This window comes from Diceros bicornis, chromosome 16 (assembly GCF_020826845.1).
Source record: "Diceros bicornis minor isolate mBicDic1 chromosome 16, mDicBic1.mat.cur, whole genome shotgun sequence".
Classification (NCBI taxonomy): domain Eukaryota; kingdom Metazoa; phylum Chordata; class Mammalia; order Perissodactyla; family Rhinocerotidae; genus Diceros; species Diceros bicornis.
Window position 1 is genome coordinate 67,206,603 of NC_080755.1, and position 6,000 is coordinate 67,212,602.

Consider the following 6,000-nt stretch of genomic DNA (forward strand, 5'->3'; position numbering starts at 1 on the left):
AGTTATTTCTCTTCATAATCACCCATCTAGCACAGCTATGGCCTTCACAGTCCCCACCAGGTTAAATAATTAAGTGGTTAATTATCTAACTAGTTTCCATTATTAAATATGCATATTTAGGCCAACTTCTGAGCCGGGGGTCTCTCAATGCCAGTGGGCTAAGTGCATGGGAAATGAGGTCTGCCCCAGTCCCCAGTGCTCCCAGTGTCTCCTCAACATCCAGCCTTGCCTCTGTCCTCTCAAAGCCCTCAGCAAGGAGTTTTGGCACTTAGAGGCCCATGTGCGGCAGGATTTAACACTGGGCCCAGGTACACAGATTTGCATGTCCTTTTATAAGACGAGAACAGAGGAGGACTCTCTTTTATAAAGAAACTGAAATGGAAGAAATCTCTAAGTCAGCCCAAATTAAAAGGCTGAAGCTAGATAGTGATTTGCTGGGTGCTGTGGGGGAACACAGAAAAGATAAAGCACGGCTCTGACTCCACAAGCTCACGGTCTTGGAGTGATGAGGAGAGAAGCGCAGACGGGAATGCAGTGGGAACCCTGCTGTTGCGACCTTGCTGGTTCATAGCCTCATCTTTTCTAGTCTGACCCACATCACTGGCTCCTTATTTGAAAAAACAGACATGCTGTTGAGCTGCTGGTGCTCAGAATCCTGGAACTAGGAAGAGGCTTAACCTGCCTGACGATTAACGGGATCCTTGCTGGGATCCTGGAGCAGAAAGAGGGCATTAGGTAAAAACTAGGGAAATGAATAGATTATGAACTTCAGTTTTTAATAATGTATCAAACTGGTTCACTAATTGTAACAAATGCACCATACCAATGTAAAATGTTAATAATAAAGGAAACTGGATGTGGGGTGTATGAGGACTGTCCGTACTATCTGCAATTTTTCTATAAATCTAAAACTGTTCTAAAATAAACCTTTATTTTAAAATAAACTAATTTAAAAAACGAACTGAACCAAGTCATGTACTACATTAATGGGTCGTGACGAAAGCTAGTGAATCTCAGAAATACAGAAACAACACGTATACGTAAGCATATGGATATATTTGGAGGTTACATAACCCCAGGTCACAAACTCTTTCCTGCATGAACAGGAAGCCAGAGGCAGTAGACGGGCCTCAGGACACCAGACAGTGACCACAAGATATAAACAGAGCTGGGATGTGCTCTGCGTCTCTTCTCCATGACCTGTTTGATTGGTTCTCATAGAATTCCTTCATGTGGGGATGACACCTAGGGTGTGTCTATACAAGTCACATGAACCAGCCAGTTCAGCTAGAAATCCATCCAAACTGGTTACTCAAAACCTCTGGTTAAAAACCACCGGCCTGGGCTGGCCCCCTGGCTTAGCAGTCAAGTGCTTGTGCTACGCTACTGGCGGCCCGGGTTCGGATCCCGGACACGCACTGTCACACCGCTTGTCTGGCCATGCTGAGGTGGCGTCCCACATACAGCAACTAGAAGGATGTGCAACTATGATATACAACTATCTACTGGGGCTTTGGGGAGAAAAAGGGGAAAAAAGGAGGAGGATTGGCAATAGATGTTAGCTCAGAGCTGGTCTTCCTCAGCAAAAAAAAGAGGAGGAATATTACGGATGTTAGCTCAGGGCTGGTCTTCCTCACAAAAAAAAAAAAAAAAAACACTGGCCGGGGGCCGGCCCGGTGGTGTAGTGGTTAAGCTCGCTTGCTCCGCTTTGGCAGCCCAGGGTTTGTGGGTTTGGATCCCGGGTGCGGACATACACCCTCCTCATCAAGCCATGCTGTGGCAGCATCCCATATACAAAGTGGAGGAAGATGGGCACAGATGTTAGCTCAGAGCTAATCTTCCTCAGCAAAAAGGAGGATTGGCAATGGATGTTAGCTCAGAGCCGGTCTTCCTCACACACAAAAAAACCCGTTGGCTGTGTCCACTTCATCTGGCGGTTCATCTCCACAGCTGACGTTGAGGTGGAGCAGAGTTCCTCCACCTCCTCTGCTGGAGGACAGTAGGTCAGAATTGCAAAAGAGGGACCTTTAATCAAGTCTCCCGGGAATGTTTTCAGAGTATTCTGGTCCCAACATAATATGACTGTTTGTCTAATGCATATTATCCTCTTTCCACTATTTTTAATGGTGCTTTAAAAAATGTATTTATGTCATAAAATTTTTCTTCTTAGATCAAGTAATTCCTATTTTTAGAAAACACAGTCATGATGTATTAGCCCACCTTACTTCTTGTAACCTGCAAGTGTATCTAATAAAAGTACAAACTGAAATTACAGCAAACACCCATGTGACTATATAGGAATATTTACAACTATCAGTATATGTTCATCATGATGTTTTAAATATACATACACATATTATGCTGATAAAAGTAGAAGACAGCACTTCCCAAAAATACATAAGCAGAGCACATTACATAAAATTGCTCTAGTTTCGTACAAACAGAATGTGAACGATGTGCAAAAAAAAACATTATGGAGCAGATCTGTGTCTTGTGTCTACAAAGCAGCTGATCATCTTTCTCCTAAATTTTATCCTCTCTCTATAAACAGACTCAAAATGGTTGACTAATTCACTGATTGTGATCATCATGTGGCACAGACACCGTGATAACAGCAAATACCACAACCTTGTGCTATTGGAGTCCATGTTGACAATCACAAGGCTGGTATTTATCCACATTGTCCACGAAAACCACTCCACATTCATTTCTCTGACAGAAAAACAAAGGTCACCATGAGTGCTGCCATTTTGTTTCACTCTGAATGCGAGGGCTGTCGGCGGCCGTTAGAGGAAAAGAACGAGCTCGGGTTCCCTCACGTCAGCACCGTGAAAGCTGGTGACTTTCTAAAGAGCACAATGCCATTTTCTGCGACTGCCCACTTGAAGGTTTTAAAACGCAAACGTACGTGACAGCATTGGACGTCCATTTCCATGTCTACACAAACTCCCTGCAGCATATTAAGATCTTCGGGAACGGATCTGGGAACATACTTCAGAGTGAGGTGTGGATTATTTCTGGAGAGCTTGTCAGCCTCGTGGTGCATCCACAGTGGTCCTCATGGTGCAGTCAGAGTAGTGCAGTACACAATGGCGGGCCCTCCAGGGCGAGTGCAGCTCCTCTACTCGGTACAAATTCTACTGTCCCCTCCATAACTTGGGGCACATAGAGATGGGTGGGTTCCATGTTCATGACTGTGGACTTGGGGTGGTCTGTCAGTCTGACTTCCCTGCTCGGGCGTCCTCTATGTGGCGCAGGCAGCCCCTGATGCACGTCAGGCTCAGACGTGGCCCTGGGAAAAGGCATTAAAGTCACGGCTCAGGGGGAGCCCTCACCTCATCAAGACTTCCTAAGGAAGGCTTGAGGGCTCCGTCGGTCAATTCTTGAGCCGCAGCTCTGAGTGGCATTGACATTAAGGGCTGGGGCCATCCCAAATCAACATCCCGAGGGAAGATGGAGCATTTGCTACACAGCGCCGTGACAAGCCCTCTGCCTTCTTTTCCAGCTGCATGACTTGACTGGAGCCCTCTTCTAAATTCCAGAGCTGCCCTACCTGAGAGAACACTTCAGTTCTTTTCAGGTGCTCTGACCTCTTCCCCATGAAGATCCTAGTTGGTTAGATGTGGGGTTCATGTGCAGAATCACGTCTCAAAAATGGTCCCAGGCAGTTCTGTCGAAGGTGGACCACTCTTTGAAAAGCATTGATTCAGTTGGTCCTTTGCTTCATAACCTGATCCCAGAGCCACCTGAAGATGGATTCTGGGGATCAAGGATGCCAGACAGTAAGAGTGTGAATCTAAATCGTTGAGACACTCCCCAGGAAGACTGCCTGTAAGGAAGCCCTTGGCCCAGGCTCTGACGGGGATTCTAGGCTAAAACAGATGGATAGGCCAGGAGGTAGATACAGGCCCCAAGACACTCAGAGAATCTAGAAAAATCTCTGCCCTGCTGTCTCCAAAGATGAACTTTAGGATGTGGTTGTTGGACATGAGTTTGGCTTTAATCTAGGGTAGCTTGACTATCATCTAACAGTTTACTAACAAGAAGCTTGAACAAGCTTAAAAGAAATAAAGGACATTAGCTTAGAAATCTTCCCTTAATGACCAAAGACAGAAGCAAACAAAATGTGATGTGGGAAACAGATGGTGGCTTCAAATGAGGGAGCAAAGGAGAGTTCGCCCTGAGAGCCCCTCCCCTGCATGGCTGGGCCGACGGAGGCTCGAGTCTATTAGGTCACCGATTATATCAATCTCTCACTTCACGGCCACTGTGGTTATTGATACAAGTCAAATTATCCAGCCCAATGTTGGTGTCTTCCCAGAAAAGTTCTGCTCGGCATAAGCCAGCTGCCTGTCTCTCCCTTGGCACTTGGCTGTTGGTTTTCAGAATTGTCGCTATGAAAAATAAAATACTTGGGGGCCTTGAGAGCTGCTTTTAATTAAATTGCCAAGTTTCCCATTGGGGGTTATCTGCAAATTATGCTGCTCTCTTTTTTTATGTGAAATGAGCATTGTTCAGTGGGCAACACCGTGAAACCCATGCTCTGTACGAGCCCCCTGGAAGGGTGTGTGCCTATGAATCACTGACACCATGCGGCTGCGATTCTGTGCCCATGAGAGCACTAATAAGCCACCCCGCAGAAGGGGGTCTGCTGTTGTTGGGGTGACCTGGCTGTGCGGAAACTGGATGCTGTGACCTTGTCACTGCAGGTCAGAGGGGCCCCACCTAGTGCAGGTCTACCGTCTGCCATCGTCAAAAAATTTGAAATGCTTTGAAAACCAAAAGTGGTTCTATAATTTATTCGATGGTAAACCTGACCTGAACTAAAGTGAAGTGATTTATAAGACATATGTGTATGTGCACACGTGTATGTACACACATACACACGTGTACCCATATATTCTATGGATATGAACATTTGTGTTTCACTGCAGAAGTATATCACCAACTGCTTGTAGGACACTTACCTCCCTCGATGCCCCTGGAGGTGTTATATATGCATGCTGTGTACATGGTGTTCCTTTTCTCAAGTCCAAAAATCCTGAATTTCAAAGTGAAAGATCTCAATAAATGGAGGGATGTTCCATGTTTGTGGATTGTAAAGATGCCATTTCTTTCAAAATTGATCTGTAGATTCAGTGCATTCCCAATCAAATCCAGCAACCTGTCTTATAACAGTTGGTGAGAAGATTCTAAAATTTATATGGGAATGAAAAGAGTGAAGAACAGCCAACACAATCTTGAAGAACAAAGTTTGAAGACTTATATTGCTGAATATCAAGACATATTATAAAGCTTGACTGATTGAGAGAGTGTTCACCTAGACAAGAGACCAATTGAAAAGAACAGAAAGTCCAGAACACAAAGCTCATATATGGATGCTCGATTTATGACAAAAGCAGCAGTGCAGGGCAGCAAGGAACCGATGTCATTTTTAATGAGTAATGCTGGGTCATTTTGGTATCCACATGAAAAAACTCATAACTTGACCTTTGTACCACCCTATACCAAAAAACAAATCAATCCCAGGTGAATTGTAGAACTAACTGTGAAAAGTAAAATAAAACTTCTAGAAAACTGCATAGGATAAAATACCTCTATGGGCTAAGAAATGATTTTTCAAAACAGAACATAAAAATACTAACTAAAAAGGAAAAATTGGTCAAAATTAAGAACTTCTGTTAGTCAAAAGATGTAAGAGACTAAAAAGACATGTTATAGGTGAGAAAAGATAGAAAAACACATAGAGTTGGACTTCTGCTTCCAGGAAGATGAGTAGACATACTTTTCCTTTTCCCTCTTGCTAAGAATAACTAAAACCCTGGACATTTCATGTAAAGCAGACATAGGGAGACTCTGAAAGGTTGGGAGAAGGCAAACAGGCTGGGGCATCAGCACCGAGGAACAACACAGTGGTGATTTCCCCGGGTTTTCCCAGATTGGAGCTGAAGAATCAGCAGCCCAGAAACACCAATGGCCAGAGACAAAAAAAAATCCCCA